Source organism: Sapajus apella, unplaced genomic scaffold (assembly GCF_009761245.1).
Source record: "Sapajus apella isolate SASKATOON/1434 unplaced genomic scaffold, GSC_monkey_1.0 scaffold4, whole genome shotgun sequence".
Classification (NCBI taxonomy): Eukaryota; Metazoa; Chordata; class Mammalia; order Primates; family Cebidae; genus Sapajus; species Sapajus apella.
The window spans coordinates 49459775-49485734 of NW_022436944.1; the positions used below are offsets into that span (position 1 = coordinate 49459775).

Genomic DNA, 25960 nt, shown 5'->3' on the forward strand with positions numbered 1-25960 from the left:
TGGGTGATGGGTGCATGCTATAAGCATATGTGGGAAATGAGGAAGCATAATGAACCTTCTAGGCAGCTGCAAAGTACCTCTGCAGTTTGAAATTTTTATCAAGTAACTAGAGAAGTTAGAGATGACACATTGTCATTCATGAAACAAGGACAAGTTTAATTGCCATATTTTCTTTTTTTTTTTTTTTTTCTGAGACGGTGTTTCACTCTTGTTACCCAGGCTGGAGTGCAATAGCATGATCTCGTACTTGCCATATTTTCTTATCATTCACAAGAAAATATTTTTATTATCTTTTATGTATATGCATATATTTCCCAAAGATAAAATTTTACTGTATTAGTTAGTGTCCAATGTGAAGATACTCAGTATTGTCTGTCATCATACCATGATTACGTGAATGTCATCCATATCTATTAGATGCCACAAACTCTAGATTAAACTGGGAAAGATCGTTATAATCAACGAGGTGGTGTCACATGACACAGGCCAAGCACTCTTCTTCAGAAGGACTGATTCCTTCTTGGCCACATCCTGCAGGATGCAGTTGTGAGGAGCAAGACAGGAAGATCAGCATTTCAGAAACTGTCCAGAGAAGAGTGATTTACATTATGTTAGTTTCACATCCTCATATAGATGATACTTGATTTCATTTTAAAGGAATTGTCTGACATATTTTTTTAAAGAGCAATATTTTAAAAACAGAAAAGAAAACATCCAGAAAAGAAGTGTATTTGAATTCTATGAGAGGCCTAGGCAGTATTTTAAATCCAAACAAGTCAATTACTCCTTTTCTTTCTTTCATTCTTTTTTTTTTTTTTCTTGGACAGGGTTTGCTCTACCTGTCCTGGAGTGCAGTGGCATGATTACAACTCACTATAGCCTCAACCTCTGAGTCTCAAACAATCCTCCTTCCTCAACCTCCCAAGTTACTGTTTTCACACCCAGCTAATTTTTCTTTCTTTTTTTTTTTTTTTTTTTTTTTTTGGTTTTTTTAGGGAGACCATGTCTCATTTTGTTATCCTTACAGGTCTCAAACTCCTGAGCTCAAGTGATCCTCCTGCCTAGGCCCTCCAAAGTGCTAGGATTACAGGCATGTGGCACCATACGTGGCCTCCTCCTTTGATTTTTCTATTTGAAAAGATAGGTCCATTGTGGCAGCCAAAGTGTCACTTATATGTAGTGCTTGACAAGGTATTTGCTCAGTGTCCAAATGAATAGAATTAGATAAGGCAATTTAATTACTGTGTAAGATACTGCTTAACTTATTAAAAGGCAGCACTGAAATAATCTTTCAGGTATGTTAGCTAAAAGTACCCATTTTATTAAAGCTGCATTCTTAAAAGATTAATACTTCAACCATCTATTTGTATGGAAAATCTAGGGTTTTATCCACATTTCAGGAATTTAATTAATATCATGTTGTGTTTAGGAATGCTGGTTTATTCACTAGAGTATAAATGCAATTTATTTTATAAAACCTGAAGTCTTTTTAGGTTTCTGTACCCCTGGATAAATCTCAGCTATTTTAGTTTTTGATTTCTCTTGGTATTGCCTTTAAAAAATCAAAACTATATTTATTACTTTATTAAACCAATAGATCATCAAGCTGTCACATGAAAGACTACAAGACTGACTTAATAACGCCTTTTTCAGATCAACAACAAATACTTTCCCTGTTACAGAGACTACTGATTTCAGGACATGGGAATCAGAATTGAGATCTTGCTTAGGACTCTACCTGCCTGAAGGAATTAATACATGTAAAATGTGTTGAATGTGTTCTGTCTTAATTTGAAACAGCATCTAATATTGTACTTAGAAAATCAGGGGAAACTCAGTATATACTCAGAATAATTTTTAAAAGAAATCCATTTGCCTTATCATGGATGGAAACTAAGGGTGTTTAATGTGATTATCACTCTTTGAACAAGTTAAATTGGTGGATTTTGACATAATGGAAGAAAACCTTCCTCTGTCTTATGTCATGATAAACTTAAGGCTGAAGTATCACTTGTGGTTTGTACATGCAAATTCATTTTGATTTTTATCAGTTTTCAAAATAACAAAACATACATACATAAGTACGTGCACAAACACACACACACACACACACACACGCACACACACACATCATTTTTTATTGAAAATTGGTTAGTTTTTAAGTACTACCCAACCTGAAATAGTAATCTTTGCCTAATCGTAAATAGAGACCTCTTTTTATTCATTAGCCCCCAGTACTTCTGTGATATAAATCCTATTAAGACGACTTAGTTTCTCCCAAAGCAAGTAGTTGAATGATTTACAACAATGGCCGTTTGGATGGTTCATGGCTTTGCAAGATCTCATTCAACTCACCCCTATGTACAAGTTGTCATGCCTTATGTCATAATTTTAAATATATTCTAGAAATAAATAAACAAATAAGTATAATTTCACTTAGCACACTTATATTTTTAGCCTTTGCAGAAATAAATGATAGTTTTAAAACATTTTTTAGCAGCTTTAAACTTAACTCTAGCATACCCCTGCTTACACATACGTGAATATATAACTATATTCTCCTCCTTCTCTTTGGATAACTACTGACCATAAAATTCTGAAAATAGTAGAAAATCTACCTTTCTGATGATAGTGGTAGTTAGAGGATGTCTTTCATCCCAAACCATTTAGAAATGTAGAAATTTCAACATGTTGGCAAATTCCCGAAGTTTTTCCAAACCTGTGAAATGCACAGAGATAAATGTTGTTATGATTTCCTCAGCTGCAATTTCAATTTTAATTGTCTATTATAAATATATTCTTATATTAATAAAAACTTCTCCCATATCTTGTATACTTGTATAGAGATGGGAGCTGAAGGAAAAAGCCAAAAACTCATATAAATAGCAATTATTTGTGCATTATTAGGATGCTCTCCAAAGCACATAGAACCTAAATGAACACTGAATATTAGATAAGAAAACCAATATTTTTTATAATTTCCATGCCTACATTTACCCATTCATTATTTATCACAAATCAATGGTTTTAGGCCCTCCTGCTAGTGATCTTATAATGACATGCCTGGCTTGGATTTGAGGAGAAGTTGACCAAGAGGCTGTAGCAGAACTGTATTGCTCACATACATAGAATCAGAGACAAAATTAAAATTTCCCAAAGAAATTTCTTTATGGAAGTTTCTAAATTAATCCATGCAAACAAATAAATAAAAATAAAGGCAAGGGTGTTTAGACATTCAAAATGTTTGGAATTTTGTTTCTCAAATGTCTTTAAGGTTTGTTTTTATGACTAAAGCTCCCTAATCTCGGAAGTCCTGAAGGAATCTTTTCACCAAGGCACACACTCTTTTGTGAATTTCTGAACTCTATGTAACTGGTAACTTCACAAGTATTAATGTTCTGCCTGGAAGTGTAAGGCTGACCTCTGAAGTTCAAAGCCTGCTACAATCTCTTAGGCGTAAACATACAAGAAGGTTAGAAGACATGACTTTTAGAAAGCAAGTAAATATATAGCAGCAGGTTTTGTATCAATGGTAATGTAGAATAGAAATCAACTTCTGTAGTCAAATTCCAAAGAAGCATATTAAGAGGAAGATAAATGTTTGGAGATATTGATGGGAAAAAGAAATTATTGGGAAAAATAAAATGAAAAGCCTTGGTAAAGAATTCCATTAGTTGTTAAGATTTGATTAGAAATTGTTGTGATGGTGACACCATGGTGGAGTTTTAGATCAATACAGATTTAGCATTTAATTCTAGATCTGTTGCTTATTAGCTATTAGGTCTCAGATCAGCTACTTAAAACTCTGAGTGACGTTTCCTCATCTGCAAAATTGGGATGGGTATGCTTATATTATATGGCTATTTTAGGATCATAGGTTTTGAATAGAAATTTTTATCCTTACACCTGGCAAAGAGTAAGTTACATCTCTTCACTTTCTTTTCCTCATAGTCCTCATTATCGCTAGAGATGCATAACACTGTTTAAAGTCTAAAGGGTGACACAGAACTGAAGGTGAATATCTCTGAACCATTTTTAACTGCCCAAGGCTGGACACACAGTGATAGCAGAATTAATATTGTTTTCTTTTAAATGAAGGATTCTAAGCTGTGGACCAGGTTGAGGATGTGTATTTATAGGCTTCGAAGTGATAACTGCTCTTGTGTCTAAACCTCAATTAGCATAACACCCTCTCGCACTAATAAGACTTTCACGATGGTTTTGTCCCATAACAGTTAAGGCTTTGTCCTTTCTGTTTTTTCACCAAATCAGCCCTGCAGTGATTCCTCCACCCGCATTAGCAAATACCATAATAGATGTCTAGTAATCATCTTGTCACAATTCTGCTTTTCCTAATTTTGCCATGAGTCAAGTTTCTTGACTACAGTGTCATGCTCGGGAAGATCTAATGTTTTCCATGGAGCAGAAATTGTTAGTCCTCAACTCCAAGGCCGGCGTTGTCAAGCCCTGTTTCCATGTCTTCATAAACCTTGTCAGGCATCTATTTATTCTGCACGTATCTACTGCTCTCTGCTCAAGAATTCATAAGGATCTGATGAATTATGTCCCTTCTGAGTAGAATTTATTCCCTTTTACATTTCTGCAAAACAGGGTATGGGCAGTAACTCAATTTGAAGGTACTACTTAGCTGGCACTTCTGCCCTTTCTTTTTAACAGCTGCTTCTGTAGACTAAATGTTGAAAAGAAAAGGTAGGGAAAATAGACAGAAAACACTGCATATAATTCCTGTTCTGACAGTTTAAACCCATTTTACAAATAATAAACCTGGAATATAGTAGGGAGGGATTTGGTGATGGAAGAATCTGGATGTCTTAACTCCTTATTGATACGTACATGAAGTATAGGCTACAGACTTTCATATGTCACCCGTAATTATTGGACACAATGCTATCATGTAGACACCAACAAATTGGAGAATGCAGTGACGAATGAAGGGTAAAACTACTCGTCTATAGTAAAGGGTCCTGAAATGCAGGAATATGGAACTGGTGTGACTATATCTTTGGATATTTCAAGAGAAGCCAGAATATGTGAAATGGACCGTGTGTGTGTGTGTGTGTGTGTGTGTGCGCGCGCGTGTGTGTGTTGGACATGTATTTGATTTTTAAGCTTTTTTTTTTAGACGGAGTCTCATTCTGCTGCTTAAGCTGGAGTGCAGTGGCTTATGGCAGCCTTCGCATCCGGGTTCAAGTGATTCTCCCACCTCAGTCAGTAGAGTATAGCTGGGAATACAGGCACACATCACTATGCCTGGTTAATTTTTTTTTTGTTTTCATAGAGGCAAAGTTTTGCCATGTTGGCCAGGCTGGTCTCAATCTCCTGGGCTCAAGCGATCTGCTTGCCTCGGCATCCAAAAGTGCTAGGATTACAGGCACCAGCCACTGTGCCCTGCCAAAACATAAACAACTATTTTTTTTCTTTTTTTAAATTTATTATACTTTAAGTTCTGGGGTATATGTGCAGATCCTGTAGGATTGTTACATAGGTATACACGTGCGATGGTGGTGGTTTGCTGCATCCATCCTACCCCACCCCTTCTGTCATCTACATTAGGTATTTCTCCTAATGCTATCCCTCCCCAACCCCCCACCCCCTGCTATCCCTACCCCAGCCCCCCACCCCCCAGGCCCCAGTGTGTGATGTTTCCCTCTCTGTGTACATGTGTATTTTTAAATGCAGTACTAGCCAAAGAAAACGTGACCTCATAGAGATTGTGACTTCAGAAGTTTAGGGTTTTACCTCCTAAACCACGTGCTTCATTTCATATCGCATTTTAGCTGATGATGACCTTTTGTTTCTTCTGTAGCCTTTCCCCCTTACTCTTTCTTCCTCAGTGTCTTCATCTGTGAAATAGGAGTATGAACCTTTGTTTGTTTTTGCCTTCGAAAGACCAAGGATTGTGGTGCATGTGAAGATTAATGAAGTCATTTGGTTAAGCGTTTCTCCCTGGGTGGAAGAACAATGGCATGTGAATACTAAATGGCATTTGAATCATGTGTGCTTTCGTGGAAAGAGAGCTGGACCATTTAGCTCCCCATCTGCAGGGAATTATAAAAGAAGAAACTAGAGAGAAAGAAACTGAAAATATTTCTTCATGACTATCTCCTCTGGTGAAGCATGAAGTAACATTGAGAGTTCTGAGATTCTTTTGCATGATACTTCAGTCATGTACCCCATAATGATGTTTTGATTAAGGAAAAGTTACCTATGTGACGGTGGTCTCATAAGATTACAATAGAAATTAAAAATTCCTATTCCTAAGTGACATCGTAGTTGCCATAACATCATAGCACAATGCGTCACTCACATGTGTGTGATGATGCTGTTATAAACAAACCTACTGTGCTGCCGGTCATATAAAAGTATAACACACACGATGACATATGGTACATCATACTAATTATGATAATAAAGACGTTATTGCTTTAAATATTTGCTATACTATACTTGTTATTTTAGAATATACCACTTCTACTTATAAAAATAAGGTAACTATCAAGCAACCTCAGGCAGATTTTTCATGAGGTAGTCCAGAAGCAGGCGTTCTTATGGAGATGACAGCTCCATGCATGTTAGTGCCCCTGAAGACTTCCCCTGGAGCAAGATGTGGATGTGGAAGACAGTGATCCTGAACCTGACCCTGTATATGCCTGGATTAATGTGTGTCTTTGTGTCTTTTTAACAAAAAAGCTTTAAAAGAAAAAAATAGAAAAGTAAAAAAAATACCAGAAAGCTTATAGAATACGGACATAAAGAAAGAAATATAATGAAAGGATATAAAGAAAGAAATAAACTGTATGCAATATAATGTAAAGAGAGCAAAGCCCTCACAATGTGAGTTCGTGAGTTTATGTCTGTTGAAGAAGGGTTAGCAGGTGTGTATGGGAAATAGCCTGTGACCTGTCTACCTAAGACTGTGACTCATAACCATTTTTTGTGCTCTAATCAAATTCTCTTTTGAATCACTGGACTCTCCCTCTCTCTTACGTTAGGTAGGATAGGCTACTGAAACATACTTTAACATATCATTAGATTAACCCAATAACAGTTCATTTATCTCTCAGACATTTCTGGCTAGAGGCTGACATTTCATGTAATGATTCAGGAAACCAAGCCTTTTCCGTCCTATGCCTCCATCATCCTCTGAGCCTCCCCATTAGCTAGCAAACGTGATAAGAATGGAGCGAATTATAGGTAGAAGATGATTATGAGTGAGGTCTGACAGTGGCACATGTGATTTTTGGCTCACATTTCCCAGGCTAGAATTCAGTCACATTTCCACACACAGGAGGCTGGGAAATGTGGCAGAGCTCGGCCCTAAGAAAGATGACATGATTTTGGTCAGCCACAGACATTTCCACACATGAAGTGTTTCCAGTCATTTGTCCTCCCATGTTACCATCTGCCAGGTATATGGTTGCTTCATTTAACAGAAGTTGCTGGAGATAGAGTTTGTCATTCTCTTTACTCTGTTGCAGCTTTGCAGCTATTATACCAGCTTCTTGGTTTTCATTAAATATATCCCACATTACGTTGAAGGGTACTTTTTAATCTTTATGTTTTTTCCATATACGAATTGCATTCTCCACCTTATTACTTAGAAGGGAGATTTCTTCTCCATTGAGCATTGGAGGTGTTTAACATTTAAAATGTTTATTGTCAGTAAGCTTTGATGGTGACAAACGTGCCCTGTGACCGTCTGTGATTTTCTTAGGTATGTCCTGGTGGAAGTTATTAATTCCTGGGTAGAAATCCAAAAGTACGTTTGTTATTTGTAGTTTTTTATTCTAAGACTCTCAAGGGAGGAGCAGGGCTCTCTTGGGAGTGATGTGTAATATAAAAATAAAATGATTAAATATTGTGAAATTATGGAATGACTTTGATTAGTGTAGGCAGTCAATACTAATCAACACACACAAAGTGATACAAATGTTCTTGCTCTTTTAGCTCAGTGTTTTATATGATGTGACTGTTAATGATTGATAAATGATACGAAAGAAAAGATTAATACACATCCACCCAAACTGTTGCTTGTCACAAGAATTGGCAACCTAAGTGTCTATGAAAAGCATAGGTTTAATTAAACTTTGACAGAACTTCTCAAAAAATTCATGAAAATGAAAAGCTTCAAAAAAAAATGACAAAAATATCCCCCAATGATCATCTGCCTTTAGGCAGTATAGTGTTTGAGAGCTCTATCAATGGACTACCCAGGTTCGAATCCTAGGCGTACCAAACCCTATCTGTAATTCTTGGCAAGTTAATTCTGAAACTTATTTTCCTCTTTCGTAAAAGGTGGATAATAAAAGTAGGACTCATGATGTCTTAGCAAGAGTTAATAAGATGATGTTTGTGAAGATCTTACAACCTTATGCGTGGCTGGTAGAAAATACTTGATAAAGGTTTGTTGTGGTAATCACACAGAGAAGAAAACCATCTTCTTACAGAGAAAAATAACTTAAAACAATGCTTCTCAAAATATTGTGGGCATACCAGTCACGGAGTGTGATGATAATACGGAGGTTCTGGTTCTTTAGGCATGGCATGGAGCCTGAGATTTTTCGTTTCTTACAAATTTTCAGATGATATTGATTTTGCTGATTCTGGATCACCCTGTGAATATCAATGAATCAAACTGTAGTGGTAGCTATATCTTTATGTAAATCTCGGGTTATCTGTTCTTTATCTATGAATGTGATAATTGATTCCTGGCAAATTATGAGAAAGAAAAATTACTCTTCATGGCCGGGTGAGGTGGCTCACGCCTATAATCCTAGTACTTTGCGAGGCTGAGGCCAATGGATCACCTGAGGTCAGAAGTTCAAGACCAGCCTGGCCAACATGGTGAAACCCTGTCTCTACTAAAAAACAAAAATTAGCCAGTGTGGTGGCACAGGCCTACAATTTCAGCTACTTGGAGGCCGAGGTAGGACAATCACTTGAATCCGGGCGGCGCATTCATGCCGTAATTTGGTGACAAGAATTATTATGGCCTACGAATATAGTTTTAAGAGGTGGTGAAGTAAGAGTAGTCTGCTTCGATATTAATGAGGGTTTTTGCTATTCTGATTTCTTATTGGCCGGGGTCTCGCTCTGTCGCCCAGGCTGGAGTGCAATGGTGCGATATCGGCTCACGGCAACCTCTGACTCCTGGGTTCAAGCAATTCTCCTGCCTCAGCCTCTTGAGTAGCTCGGACTACAGGTGCATGCCACCATGCCTGGCTAATTTTTTTGTATATTTAGTAGAGACGGGATTTCACCATGTTAGCCAGGATGGTCTCAATCTCCTGACCTCGTGATCCACCCACCTTTGCCTCCCAAAGTGCTGGAATTACAGGCGTGAGCCCCAGAGCCTGGCCCTTATTTGCTGTTTTTAACATCATATTCCCAAGGATCATCCATGTTGGAGCATATATAAGAATTTCCTTCCTATTTAGGGTTGGATACTATTACAGTATATGTATATACAACCTTTCCCTTATCTATTCATCAGTCAATAAATACTTGGATTGCTTCCATGTTTTAACTATTGTAAATAATCCTGCTATTCGTGGGTACACAAAATCTCTTTGAGACCCTGTTTTCAATTTTGGGGGGATTTACAGAGAAGTGGAATTGCTGCTTCATATGGCAATTCTAATTTTAATAATTTTGAGGGACTGCCATATTTTTCTTTACAGCAGCTGTAACACTTCCCATTCTCACCGACTGTGCGCCAAGGTTCTTATTTCTCTACATCCTCATCAACACTTAAGACTTACTGTTTTCTTGAGAGCAACCATCCTAATGGGTGTGGTGATATCTTATTGTAGTTTTGGTTTGCACTTCCCTAAGGATTAGTGATGTTGAACATCTTTAATTTTTTTCAGCAATGTTTTATCATTTTTGTTGTGGAAGACTTTCACCTTCTCGATTAAATTAACTCCTAAGTATTTCATTCCTTTTGATGCTATTGAAAATCATTGTTTATAATTCCCTTCTCAGAGTGTTCACTGTTAGTGAGCGTGGGGTATTGAAGTCTCCAACTATGATTGTAGAACTGTTTATCCCTTCGCTTGTCTTTTTTTTTTTTTTTTTTGTACTTCATATATTTTGATTGCCTGTTATTAAGTGCATAAATGTTCATAATTGTTGCATCGTCTTGTTCTGTTAAACATTTTATAAATACATTATGTTCTTTGTCTCTTGTAAACCTTTTTAAATTTAGTCTATTTAGTCTGAGAGTGTAGCCATACTCACCCTTGCACCCCTTTGGATATCATTTGCGTGGAATATTTTTTTCATCCTTTAATTTTCTGTCTGTGTCTCTCAACCTAAAATGAGTCTCTTACAGACAGCAGATAGTTGGATTATGTTTTTCAATCCATTCCGCCAATCTATGTTTTTTAATTGGAGAGTTTAATTTGCTTACATTTAAAGTATTTACTGATAAGGAGAGACTTACTTCTGTCATTTTGCCATTTGATTTCTACACTCTGTGTAGCTTTTTTGTTGCCTCCCCCAGGATTCGCTGGGCTTTTTTCTTATCGTTTTTGATTTTTTGAATGTTGTAGCTTCAAAATGTTGTCCATGTTTCCAGGATTAACCTGATGTATAAACTTTTTTCTCAGATTTTGTCTGAACTTGCGCCTTTCTCAGCACGTGTGGTCACTCTCTGGTATTCCCCATATACGCAGTTTCTTTCAAATTTCCTAGTCTTTAATGTCAGCCTCCTATGCAGAGACAAAGAGAAAAATGGAGGGAATAGGGATAAAACACTGGCCCTTTAAATTCTCTGGAAGTCATTCAGCTGGAGGGAAGGGGGCTTGCACCAATGGGAAGAAGTGCTACAATGATGACAGATTCTTTGCTGCACCTTTGTAATTTCAAGCAATAATCAGTAATCAGTGCATAGATACCCAGTATTTGGAGTACACAATCTTTTTTGCCCACTCTGACTATGACTAGCTATCTGCAGGTTGCTCCAGGAGCATGTGTATGGCTACCTGCCATGAGGATATGGGTAGGGAGTGGGCAGCTGCTATTGAGTATATGCCGGGATTCACTGAAATTAATGAGAATTTATCACCCAAGCCTTCTCCTGCAAGTTGCAAGCCTTCAACAGACTTCAGAGTTCCACAAGAATTACATCAGACAGATTATCCCTGTGCAATTGTCGTCTAGGTGGGGAGACAAATTCTTGGTTCTTACATACTCCTCCTTCCCAGAATCCACTATCTGCTGGTTGTATAGAGAATCCCTTTGAGCTGTTGCCTACCATTGGTTATTCTGTCGTTGTTATTTCCTCATTATACTAAAGAAAAGACTAGAGATTTAAATGGCAGACAATAACTAGCTTTTAAGTTTGTGTAGTATTTTTTGGCTCCTGTTTTTGGTAGATTTCATTGTACTATTTTTGAGAGCAGTGTCTTGAGATTCCTGCTAGATTGTTTAATTTAGGTCACTACTGTTTCTGTTAATATCATTTATCTTTTCCCCTTAATTGTCCTCTTAGCTATCTATAGTCCTGCTTAACAAATGTCATTGTTGGGAGTGCTCTAATATTCAGATTTTGAATCATCTTTCTTCTGAATATTCATTTTTTCTTATCTTCCTTCGAAGTAAGCTTATTTTTATTTTTATGAAATTCTATAGCCAAGTCAAGACTTTGTGCATGATGTATGTGACGGCAGGCAGGCGGGCTTTGAATTCTCTGAAGAACGTTGCCCTTCATCCTCTGTGCACCTATCCTGCTGCTGTATTTCCATAGTAAATGATGTGATGCCTGTAAGTTAGGGAAAGTGGATGGTGAAGCTCCCAGAGCCTGGGAACCCAGAGCACTCACGTGATCAACATCTCGGTTCCCACTTCTTGTCACAATGCACTGCAAACATTATGCATCCTCAGTGCACATGTTTTCAGCTTTTACAACCAAGAGTTCTATTTATCATTTTATTATAAGTGTCAACTGAATGATCTATGCAAATTTTGTAACAACGCTGATATTTTTTGGGGGAAAAATAGTCTGTACTTAAGGGTTCATTTATAGGGAATTGTTTTGTTAAAAATACAAGACATAGAGAGAAAAGAATATGATAACTGTGATTATATTTAGCGATACATATATAAATATACATGTGAATATTTATGAAGTCATGACACTCTGGGAAATAAAAATGTTGAAAGAGAGCCCAGTTACACACTTTGATATCCCCTAGTTTTTCAACAAAAGAACCAACCTATATTGCCCATTTATAGGTACTGAAAAGGAGAAAAGAGCATGAAGATTAACTGACAATAAATAAACGTTTAATTTTTTACCAAAAATGGGCAACACTTTATGTGTGTTAACTCAGCCATTTTCAATACTATGTAGTAGAAGCTTATATTCTTGTGGTACAAATATTGACAAGGAAGAAGCAGCAAGATTTGATGCCTACCTAAAGTGACCAAAAGTTAGTGATGGAGCCAACCTGTCAACAAAACCATGCTGAATTCCAATACTATGAGGACATTGGGATTGAAAGTAAATGCTCACACCCCGAAGTGCTCTGGTTATACTAACTTGATGTCTCTGCTTGTCTCTGAATAATTATTTTGAATCCTATCCTCATGAGTCTTCTGCCTTCTTAAACTACCCTTCTAAAGATTTCTTCTCCAAGGGAATCCAGAAATGAGAGACATGCCAGCATAGCTATTTCAAGAAGAATAAGTGATAACCACCAATGGGTTGGTAATAGAAAGCTTGAGCTGCCAATCTTAATGTTTTGTTTATTAATATCCTACTAAATGATATGAAACGTCTGTTTCTTCTAAGAGTATCTTCAGCCGTGACTATACATCTAACCCAGTTTTAATAAATGTTTGGGTGTTTTTGGCGTAAATGTGTTATCCAACAAGGTGGAAGAGAGTAGAATCCTTGGAGGCAGAAGTTCCTGTCTGACAAAACATTCTCTGGAGGTAAAAGTTCTGTTTTATTTTTTTAAACAATATCAGTCACACAATGCCTCTCCTAGAGTAGGTACTCAAAATATGTATGTGAAATTAGTGTTGCCCCCGCTTCACAATTTTCTCCCTGTGGAATATTTTTTTAATGTCTTTTAGTTTTAAATTATCTTCATGAACATTTCATGAGAGAGAGATAAAGAGTCCTTTAATTTCTATCATCTCCTATAAAGTATACAAATGGTCAATAACCTCTAAAATTCCTTAGTAGCCTATTTTAATGTAATTTAATGATAATTTCATGCATATCGATGACTGTGACTCTGGGTTATCAGTAAGGACATTTTTGGACAGATACGAAGAAAGAGCAACTTTTTGTAGTTTTCATTCATAAAGTGGCCATGGAGATATTATTGTGGCCTTTGATGAACTTTCTTTTTGATTCTTCTTATAATTTGATGGCCTTCTTCCGAAAGGGAAAAATAAGCTTATCTTGGAGCCTGAAATAATGCTATAGCATCGACGAGCAAATTGATGAATTAAAGGTAAGAGACAATTTTGGAAGCTATAATTACACCAATAACCTCAATAACAGTGAAGACTGTACTAACAACTTCTGTCATTATTCTGAATATGCCATGGCATCACTGTGAGGCTCCTCACAATCTATTTTGATCAGATATTCATAGATTATTTCTTTTTTAAAAAAATAATATTTCAGATAGAGAGACTATCATGGTTTTGGACAACTCACATATATGGTCCTTGAAAGTAAAGCTTTGTCTATAGAGTTAGTTCATGGCTGTGGCCAGTGTCTTGAACAGTGCCTGGAGAAGCAGGAGCTCAGTAGATATTTCAGATAAAGGAATGGATTAATTGCTCAATTGAAGAATATCTATGGCTTTAATTATCCATTTTTGTTAATCTTTAACAATAGAGGTATTGAAAGTTTTAAATACTGTCATGGAATTGACATATAAGTATGATCCCCTTGAAAATAGTAAAATTATCTGGTAATCACTTCAGATCATGAATTTCACCACTTTCACACAGAAAGAGGATAATATCTCTAATTTGGATCCAGAAATCTGAGATTCTGGATTTAAGGGAACTGAATGTTAAGTGCATTTGCTGATAAAAGTTAACTTACTGGGCCGGGCACGGTGGCTCACACCTGTAATCCCAACACTTTGGGAGGCCAAAGCAGGTGGATCATGACGTCAAGAGATTGAGACCTACATGATGAAACCCCATCTCTATCAAAAGTACAAAAATTAGCTGGGTATGGTGGCATGGGCCTGAAGTCCCAGCTACATGGAAGGCTGAGGCAGGAGAATTGCTTGAACCTGGGAGGTGAAGGTTGCAGTGAGCCGAGATCACACCACTGCACTCCAGCTTGGCAACAGAGCGATATTCCATGTTTAAAAAAAAAAAAAAAAGTTAATCTTACTGTATACATTTAGTATGACTTGTCATTGTTTTCCAAAGTTGAAGCAATGGTTTTTTATAAATATGGTAGATAGCCAGTCATACGGAAATGGTGTGATAAGCGTTATACAAGAAAATAGAACTGTGGCAAACACCTCTGCCCGAACACCTACTTGATAATAGACTCAGATGATTTTAAAAAAATAATAATTTTATATTTTTTTCCATTAACGAAATTAGTTTTCAAAGATAAACATTTTGTTTATGTAAATGATGTTAATTAAAACCCTATTCTATATGTGGATTGAAGCATAATTTAGGATACTTCTAGGTAAATGTGGTTTATTTCTAAACACCAAATAGAAGAGTTCTTAGAGGATATATTTAAGATTATTCAAGACTTCTGTAAAATGCAGTAATTCACTGGTGAAAAAAAGAAAGAGAAGTTTCTTATTTGAGTTAATGGGAGAAAAAAGAAATAAAGAATATTTAAAACCCAATAGGAATAGCAAGAGTAGAAGAACTTAGGAGGAATAATATTTAGTGAAAATAACATTCTAGCTTTCTAGATAACACCAGCTAAAGGAATGTATAGAATAAATAATGAAAACACTAGTAACCAGAATTTAGCATATCCAGTCCTTTAGAAACCAATTCTGACTGGGTGCAATGGCTCACACCTGTAATCCCAGCACTTTGGGAGGCTGAGGCGGGCTGATCACCTGAGGTCAGGAGTTTGAGACCAGCCTGACCACGTAGAGAAACCCTGTCTCTACTAAAAATTCAAAAATTAGCTGGGTGTGGTGGTGGGCAGCTGTAATCCCAGCTACTAGGGAGGCTGAGGCAGGAGAATTGCTTGAACCCCAGAGGCAGAGGTTGCAGTGAACTGAGATTGCGCCATTGCACTCCAGCCTGGGCAACAAGAACAAAGCTCCATCTCAAAAAAAAAAGAGAAAAAAAAGAAAAAGAAACAAATTCTTACCAGATTTCTGAAAGATAAATATTTAGCTATTTTTTCTGTGTGTGGTGAACTATGTGGATTGAACCTCTTCCTTACTAATTTTACTTCTATTTTGTAAACATGGGGCTGCTGAAGAATAAACAAATTCTGCATTGTCCTCAAGGAAGATACAGCCAATTATGTATCAGTGATTCATTGAATTTTGTCATTTTTTTCTTCTTTCATAAAAATTAATATAGTTTGAAAATAGAATAATTTACATAACTTAGCTTTAACTGAATGTAATATTGTATTAGATTCCATCAAATAAATGTTTTAATAATTCAGAGTTCTTTTTCTTACTCCCCTTCCCAAACACTCTCTGTCTTTTCCCCTCCCAAATTAGTTAATTTGTCAGGAATGATGTCATGCACATAAACATTCTGATAAAAGTCCCTCTTTGCAAACAGAATTGATGGTAATATAAGCAGTTGCTCTAAATAAGTAAGCATTGGAGTTAGCCAGCATTTCCCTTCTAGGCTTTATAACTTACTCAGAACCCATTTAATTACACGAACAACTTATTGGTAACCAGTTAAAACCAGCTTGATCTTTTTTTTATTTCAAATGTTTTACACGCTCCAAGAACAAAAAAAAATTAATTATCACTCGCATCTGGTACAGTGGTAGGGATTCTATATGAAACTTTCCAACTGTGTAGTGCAGATAAAGCTTCTAATCTTAATTAGACACCAGTTCCATTATCTGAAAGTACCAGTTCATATCTAATGTTTAATAAAACTCCCTACCATGACTCTTCATCTCCCTTAGGGTAAAAGCCAGTCAGAACAATCTAAAGCGCTTGCCTGCAGTTAACCTTCTCCTCATCTCACCTTCTTGCTCTCTCTGATCAATTCTCTAGGGGTCTCTGCTATCTGAAAGTTCCCAAGGCACGTTATCATAGAAGAGCCTGTGCATACTGGAATTTCCTCTGCCTGGATGGGCATTCTCCCAAATCTCCATTTGCCTCCTTCATCTTTTTCAAGCCTTTGTTCAAATGTCACTTGATAAGTTAACCACCCTGACCAGCCTATTGAAAAATACATCTGTGCTACTTCAGTACCTACTCTATTTACTTCCATTTTATTTTTCTTCACAGCACATATATTAAGTGCTTTACTGTTTAAATTTTCTGTTTTCACCCACTAGAATGAAAGTATGATGAGGGCAGGCATTTTTTGCAATTGTTACTGCTGTATGTCCAGGGCACAAAACAGTGTCTGGCACCTAGGGGGGACCCACTATATGTTTAGATATTTACTTAATGAATGAGTGAGTACACATCTACGGCATCTTATATTTTCACAGGGCTTTCAGACTTTTTCATTCTGTCAGTAGAAATGTATATTTTTCAGTTCCAGATTCGTATATGGCCAAGATACGGGATAAAGAGAATGGTAGCTCCTTTTTTGTATGTGAATGGAGGGCATGGTACATACATAATCAAATATGAGTTGATTATGTAAAACCAAATTTTATCATTAAATAATTCTATTAATATTAATGTAATTGAAACAGTATCATTTGCGTCATTGGCATTCATTTTGTAACTTTTTAGGAAAAGCTACATAAATCTGCCAAAAATATTTAATTTAAAAAAAATAACTGATTACTTTGTATAGAAATAATTTTAATATTTAGTATACTTATACATATGGGAATAAGTTTATCACAATTGTTTATGAGTAGCCCTCAATTTGTTAGCTTTGAAGTTCAATCATTTACCTAAGCCCTATTCACCTGTGTAATTTATTAATCTATTACTAAGATCATGGACTATCCTACTAGCACCAAAGAGGGCAAAAAAGAATAAAAATAGTTTTACTGCCCTGTCTTGTGCTCCATAAGCCAATGTTTGAAATTATCTAAAAGTGTAAATTAAGATTCAACCAAATTGTTTCCCTGCTGAAAAAAAATCTGGGAATTTATTTTTTGCCTTCCGTTTCCCAAATAAACTGTAAAGATAACAAATGGAAAATATTGGTGATAATTGGATGAGCTCTGGCAGTCTGAATGAGGTGAAATATGATTTTGAATAGATCCCTACCTACTATCAGGTTGACATTGACATAGGTTGGAAAATACCCATTTTTCTTGGGTAAAAACCATTACTTGGCTGCATTTAACTATCGGGGGTTCTCTAATCTATCCCAGTGGTTTAACCACGTAGTCTCTGGACCAACATCAGTATGCCCCTAAGAACTTGTTTGAAATACAAATTCTTGAACCCCACCCCAAACCTCTTAATCAAAACTCTGAGAGTGGAACCTAGTAATCAGTTTTTTTTCACAGTCTTTCAGATGGCTCTCACGCAAATCATATTTCAGATCGTTCTCATGCAACTAGTTTGAGAAACGCTGATTGTTCCCAATTCTGTAAATAAATATATAGACTCTATTATGTATAAGATACTATGTCTTATGCAGAACACAAAGATGCAAAATATTTGTTTCTTCCCATAGAATAAATTATTGTGAACATTACTATAAAGATTCTGAAGGGAAGTCTTCTGAAATGATATTCTACTAGCACCCATGAATACTATTCGTTGAAGAAATGAAGTACTGACCCAGTCTTTCTCTGGCTTTTGTTTTATTTTTAGAAACCTCTAAGCCCATATTTATAAATCTAAATTTGTAAGGTAAAAGGATTTAAGTTTAATAAAAGAACATTAGTAATCTTCTCGAAATGGCAAATCATATTCATCTACAATTGTAATACAAAACAAAATCATTGTTCTTTTTTGTCATACCTCTATAAATTTTGGCTTAGAATATTGAGTGAGAAGTAATGATCAGAATAAGGATAGGAGATGCTCACCAAGACACTTCCTTTACTATCTTTGTATTATATAATTATTCACTGATTCAGTTTCATTCATGTCATTCTCATTGTAAACTATATTAGCTTCTTATGGATAGGGTATGTTTGATATTATATGTCAGTTGTCTAGACAGAAAAAAAAACACTCTAGGTATTTCAGACTAAGAGCCTTTAATACAGGAATTGTATACAAAAATGTTAGGACTGGAGGAGAAAAGAGCAAATGATGACATAAATCAGAGATTAGTTACAAGTAATTGCTACCTCCCCTGAGCCTGGCCAAACAAAACTGAGGAGGTTTTCTTAGCAGATCATAGGGTTGCACAGTTGTCTAACACTGCTGTAGGACTCTTACTCAGAACCGCCACAAATCCCACTTTGAGAGCTGCTGAGTACTACTGCTGGCCCAGGCTGGCCCTGCCATTTTGGTCAACAGTGATAGAGCAAGCTGGCAGCTAAACTGGAACTTCGTGTTTGCTGGATCCTGTCGCTGCCTACTGATACTGATGACAAATCTACAAGCCACGAAAAAAAATCAGCACTTTCCTTTTTTCCTGTCTTTCAGTATCCCACCAGTAACTTCCATTGGCAGAAGTAACCAGACATTAATGGGGAAAGTGTTCTTTGCAGGGTCTCAGTGCATGGAATACAAAATAAGACTCAAAAGGGTGGAATGAAGCTAAAAGAAAGGAGGTAAAATACTTGCACAGATGTGAGGACATATTTTTAAAAGATCAGTTGGATTTCACAGAATCACAGAATTGGAGAACTTACATGATCCTTGATATTCTTTTGCCTCTGCTATTTTTTGAAATATTAATATTTTCAGTTGTAGAACTGAGGTTTTGAAAGGAAATATGAAGAATAAGTTCATTATAAAATAGATGAAGGCAAAACTGTAGAAACTGATGTTGAAAGGTTAGGTCCCTACCTGTAGGGGGCACTATTGAGGTGCTGTTTTATTCCATCTTTTTCCCCTTTGCAAGATTGATGGATGCCTCCCCCACTTAGGTGATGGAAGTGTTGGTTTTTTCTGGCTCACAGCTGCCCTGTTCTCTGGAAAATTGCACTAGGCTGAATGGAGGTGCCTCACATCCCCTGGTTGGGCTTTCTGCTCTGACAAAAAGCTATTCTCTTTGTCTCAAGGCAAAACCACCTTGTGGTGTGGAGTGTGCTCCCGAACCCTCTTGGAAGAGGCCAAGGCTAGACTTTGCCTTAAACTGCGTCAGCCTGGCTCTTCTCCCTTCCCCTTCCGGCTTTACCTCACTTACTTCACTTCTTCTGTAAATCACAGTACAGGAATCCTTGTCTCAGGTTCTGCTTAGGTATTCCAACCTAAGATGGCATCCATACTCTTTCTCCTCACTCTCGAATTTGAGCTTCACATGAGTTGCCTCATTGTACAGTAGGCAAAACTGAGTGGCAGAAAGTCATCTAAGTGGCTCATCCAGGATGGCGTTGCTTTAAACCTAGTGTTCCGATCCTGGAGTCATTGTACCACTGTTTTTAATTCTCATTACAATAAAAAAAATGCAGGATATGTTTGTAACTTCCCTTGAGATCCACAAAATGAAAGTCCAGAGTGGCTGCTGGATAAAAATTATCAATTTGAAAACAAAGATCTCATTGAGGTGTTGGATTAGTGACTCTCAGACCATTTTGGGGGTTCTATGGGTGATTTTTTCAACCTTCGCATGAGGATAGGTTCTCTTCTTCATTCCACTTTCTTCCTCCTTTTTCTGTCCTTTTCATGTTTAGTGCCAGTTTTATTGTTGTTTTTTAAACTACCTGTGCCAAAGGAAGGACTGGTTTCTTACTGGGGCGACTGCACATATGAGTATGCAGTAACTTTGATCCAACTAGCACATGCTGTTTCATAGAATCATGCCGAGGTATCTTTCTGAATGAATCTTACATTACCGTCCTTTGCCAAGCTTCACATTTTCAAATTATACGTCTTCTATACGGACTTTTAACTTGAGATTTGTCAGTTTTTGTTTTTATTTGGTTTTTGTTTATTAGTTTCTGATCTTGTTTAATAAGAGATCATTCCATATTATCATTCCTTATCATATTTGATAGGTCTCTAGTGCTAGTCAAATACTTTACTACACAGTAAATGATATTTAATATATTTCTACCTAATAAACGCTAAAACGACCCTTGTTATGGGTTAAATAGTGTTCTTCCCAATTCATGTGTTCCTTTCCCCATCTGTAAATCTGACCTTATTTGGAAATAGGATTGTTGAAGATAGAATTAGTTAAGAAATTAGTAAACTTAATTTTTTGCCTGTTACTCCTCTCTTCCAGTTTCCAAATTCAATTATTCATATTACTGCTTTTATATTCAATTTTATAAGATTTACATTTTATTGTACAACCATCATAACCAAAATTGTTTGCTTTAGTTCTGCATTTAAATGAAATAAGTAGCAACATTGAATCATTTTATATAATGGCTGTGCAATTCTCAAATTCTCATATTGATATCACAGTTTTCTAGATTTTGTCAACCAGTAGCTTTTGAGGGAAACCATGTGAGTGCCATATTCTAATATCTGTGCAGAGTATTAAATGCCTTTCAGAAACTCTTTATACATGATGATAACTTTACTGGGTATAAAACACATCATTTTCCCCCCTTGAAAACTAATTGCAGCATAGGATATTTTTGTTTTGGGTTTTTGTTGTTGTTGTTGTTGTTTTAGACAGAATCTTGCTCTATTGTCAGGCTGGAATACAGTGGTGCGATCTCGGTTCACTGCAACCTCTGCCTCTCGGGTTCAAGCGATTCTCCTGCCTCCACCTCTTAAGCTCCCAACTAGCTGGGACTACAGGTGTGTGCCACCATGCCCAGCTAATTTTTTTATTTTTAATAGAGACTGGGTTTCACCATGTTGGCCAGGATGGTCTCGATCTCTTGACCTTGTCATCCGCCCTCCCCAGCCTCCCTAAGTGCTGAGATTACAGGCGTGAGCCACCGTGCCCAGCCTTGTTTTGTTTTTAATTTCTTTGCTTGCTGTGTTAGTCCATTTTTGCATTGCTATGAAGAAATATTTGACACTGGGTAATTTATGAAGAAAAGAAGTTTAATTGACTCATGGTTCTGCAGGCTGTACAGGAAGCATGGCAGCACCTGCCTCTGGGAAGGCCTCAGGGAGCTTTTACTCATGGAGGAAGGCAAAGCAGGAGTAGGTGTCTTACATGACCAGAGCAGGACCAAGAAAGAGAGAAAAGGGAGGTCCTACACACTTCGAAACAACCAGATTTCCAGAGAACTCACTCACTGCACAGTGCCAAGGGGGATGGTGCTAAACAATTCATGAAAAACCACCCCCAAAATCCAAGCACCTCCCATCAGACCCCACGTTCCACACTGGAGATTAAAATTCAACATGGGATTTGGGTGGGGACATAAATCCAAACCATGTCACTTGCTTTTGTTTTTTGTTTTCTTCTGATGATAATGTTGCTCAAGTGATCCTGAATTACTACCTAATGGCTAACAAGGTAGATGCCTCAATAATTTTTTTCTCTGTCCTTGAAATTAAATAGGTATTGCATGTTCTGCATCACAAGTTTTCTAAGGTATGGCAGTCAGTTTTCATATGCAGACTTATAAAGGTTTTTATTAATTTTTTTAGCAATGCCTTTTTAAAATTTGAATATTTTTGCTTGGTGTGATTTTTTAGAGCCTGTCCATTTTATCAGTGACACCTTTTCAGGAGTGTCTATTCAAATTCTCATTGCAAATTTCTCCACATTTGACATATGTACTTCAACGTCTGCTCTCTGAACTTGTGGTGTTTTTCCAGTCTTATTTAGACAGCCTCAGCTTCTGAAATGTTTTGTCCTTTCTTCATTTTATTGGGTTTTCTGGAATATATGCCCTTTTTTCCACAGGCAGTCTAGGACTATTTTCTTGGAAATTGGATATAATGAAGGATAATCTAGTAAGAGTTGTTACACTCTTGGGGTTAGTGTAATGTAATAGAAAAAGCCCCAGAATGTGAGTCAGACAAGCTGAATTTTAACTAGGATTCTGTCACATACCAGCTCTGTGGCCTTGGTTAAATCACCAAACACTCTGAGCCTCAGTTTCTATACAAAGTTCTTCGTGAGAATTAAATAAATAACCTGCCTGAAACTGTGAGTATGTTACATGAGAACTATAAACTGGAATGCTAGAGATTATTTATTTAAAAGGAAGTATGGGGCTAAAGAAAGTAAGGTTAATACTGAAGAAACTAGGAACCAGTCCTTCCATCATGCTCAACTCTGGTTAGGCCTGTGCTCAAGTTGTCTGCCCCATTTGTCAATTCCTGTCAATACATGATTCATTGAAGCTTTGGTTGATATGAAACATTCTAGTGCATTGGGGATGGTGGGAGATAAGAAGAGAAGGGATTTTAAAATATATATTAAATAGGAGTTTTTCTTTCAAGTATTTACATGCACTCGAAAATAATTCAGAGAAGATTTATATATGTTATTAGGGGTTAGGAAGTATTTCTTATACCAAACACTAAAGAAAAACTGATGATATTTTGCTTTGAGGAGAAAAGCCAGAAAGAAGATTTAGTATTTTATTACTTGTAATACAATTGAGATTAATAACCAACCAAGATTCTTTGTCCAATAATTATATTCCAATAATTATAGGGCAAATAAAAACTGGCTTTAGTTGCATTAATAGTAATCTCCAGAGAGTGAAAACAGGATCAAGCATCTTTGTAAGAAAGAGTCACCCACTTGTGATCGTAGGGATTGAGGCCATAATTTCCATACACAAATTTTATGCTTTGAATAGGCAACAAAATATTTTGTCACCCACGAGGAGGCAGTCACCCAAGGAAGAGATAGTGTAACAATTAAAAATTTGAGAAAATGAATTTCTGGAAAAGGCGACAAGATACTGGATTCTTGAAGGGGAAGGAAGTTTACATCAGGTCAGAGGGCAAAGGTGAAACGTGCAGTCCAGGGGCCCATTTACCCCTGCATTTCACTGAGCTCCAACCCTCAGTAGGAGCTGCTAACCACTGACTGGCTATTGACTGAGAGGATATGATCACCTTTCAGCACATTTTTAAAAGTTGAAAAAACAATTTACAGGTATCTTACATTATTTCCCAAAATTCCTGACAACCGTTTAGTATGGTGGCGACATCAAAATGATTTCAACAAGCACTGCTCCAAAGGGTCCTAGAATCACAGCTTTGGCATCACCTGGGAGCTTATTAGAAATGAAAATTCATGGGCACCACCTAGACCTGCTAAATGAGAGTCTCTGCAAACAGAATCCCAGCATTCTGTGTTTTCGCCCTCCAGATGAGTTTTATGCATGACAAAGTTTGAAAAACCACTGATATTGATTACTTTCTGCTTGTGAAGTATATACGTGAGCTTCTTGTATTTATTTTTTGATTCAACATATGCCCACGTGCAAACAACCAAAAAACAGAGTAAAATAGAGCTTTGCATTATCCGTCGATTTTTCTATTTTTGAGCCAATCCCTTAATAGTATTTATTAGAGTCTTTTTCACCATACAATAGATTGCCAAGATCATGATTAAGAAGCTTATTAAAATGAATTTAAAATGTTTAAATGGAAACGACCTGGAGATGTAATTGCCAAAATTTAATCAAGGATTTAATTTGTAGCTCATACCAGCCAAAAGGATTTTCCTTTTTTTCAGTTCCCTGTTTGCACAAGGAAATTAAAAAGTATGGAATCACAGGCCAAGCAGTGAACCCTTGATATTGCAGCGTGCTCACTTACTCTCATTAGCGGTATTATATCATCCTGCTCCTTTGGAATTTAGTTCCCCAAGCTAGACTAGAGGATAGATAACACTTAACTGTATATATACACAATGGGTGAGTTAATATGCTTTAGCAATTATTTATAACACTATATAATTTATATATATATGTACAGTCAAGTGTTATAAATTATTGCTAAAGCATATTAACTCACCCTATCAGCATTAATAAGCTAGGTTAAATAGTCTGATATAAATTCTGCTTATTTAAAATTCCCTTGTTTTAGCACGCTCTGTCTAGCTGTCCTTAAACTGCTAAACTAGCGAGAGGTGTGATTTAGAATTGGAACATATTTCATGTGAATTTGATGATGGCCATCACTGATAAAATACCTTTGTGTTGCCTCTTCCATTCTGCCAGTGATAATAGGTTTTCACTGAGCTCTTTGCACTTGTTTTACAAGAGCTCAAGCCTTGAATATGTTGTGCCTCACAGTATCCATTATTTAGGCTCTGAAATCCCCAGCGTAGATTTGACAGAATAGTTGTTTATCAACCGCGGTTTGCCAAGTCAGCAAAAAAAATAAATAAGATCGGTGATGTTCTAATCAAGCTAAGACAAACATGTTTTTATACTTGCATTTGACTGAGGTTTTGCCTAACAGAAGTGCTGGGTTAAGATCCGTTAACTTGAGTCCAATTCTGTTCTCTGTTGCTCTGGATGTGATGAGCATAGTGAGTTCTAAGTAAAATGGTGTGCATTTTATTTTTCTCCCAAGTAGAGTTTTGTAGGTATATCTTAGCACTTCTTTATGAAAAAGAAAACCAAGATTTTCCAGTAACAAGTCATTCTGTCTAATTTCACTTGGTGCAAACAGTGACTGAAATATTTCTTGATTTTAATTAGAAGAAAGCAAGAGAAAGACAGCTAGACCGTAAGAGTTTCATGATGAGATAGGCGTATATTGTAAAATTTCCCTAACATTTTGTTATAAAAATTCCCAAACACAATGAAAAGTGAAAAGGAGTTTATAACGAGCCCGCTGCCTTAACTCTACAATGACCCTTTTGCTGTCCTTGTTTTATTTTATGCCCATCGCTCTATTATCCATCCTGTTTTTTTCAATAAGGCATCTGTTACAGATATCGGGACACTTCACTTCTAAACACTCAGCATGCATATCATTAACTAGAGTTCAATATTTGTATTTTTCATCTTTTAGGATGAAATTTCAATACGATAAAATACATGAATCTTAAGCATACTGTTTAATGAGCTTTGCCAAATGTATTCACCTGTGTAACTTAAAGCACTATTGGAGAAATGACATTGCTATCACCCTAGAAATTAATTAATGTATATATGTCTGCATTGATGCATACATACTGCTAGAACTCTGATACTTTTCTTAATTTAATAAGGAGAGTCCCGTAGGACATTACGGGGTAACTGTGAGGGCTGACATGCTCATCTCTCTACTATCTTTCTCTACTCTCTTAATGAAAATTACATTCTTCTCAGCCTAATTGTCAGCCTGTATATCCTGCACTTACTGAATGAATTCCGAAATGTTCTTCATGAAATGTTTAATCAAAATCAGTGTAAGAATGAAAAAAAGGTACGAAGAGAAAGCTAATCAGCTTCTTCTCCTACCAACACCTCCCACAAAAGTAAATAGCCTCATGCTGACTGATTCACAACTTTCTTTTCTTTTTTTTCTTCAACTTTTATTTTAAGTTCATGGGCCCATGTGCAGGATGTGCAGGTTTGTTACATAGATAAATGTATGCTATGGTGGTTTGCATCACATATCATTCCATCACCCAAGTATGAAGCCCAGCATCCATTAGCTAGTCTTCTTTATGCTCTCCCTCCACCCACAACCCCCCACAGACAGGACCCAGAATGTATTGTTCCCCCTCCCATGCGTCCATGTGTTTAATCATTCAACTCCCACTTACAAGTGAGAGGATGCAGTGTTTGGTTTTCTGTTTCTGT

General features: G+C 36.6%; 1 protein-coding gene across 11 annotated transcripts in view; it reads left to right on the forward strand.

Moving 5' to 3' along the window:
• The window catches only part of RBMS3 (RNA binding motif single stranded interacting protein 3), a 758821-nt gene that overhangs the window by 379296 nt on the left and 353565 nt on the right, over positions 1 to 25960 (forward strand). The gene's annotated exons all lie outside the window — the stretch shown is intronic.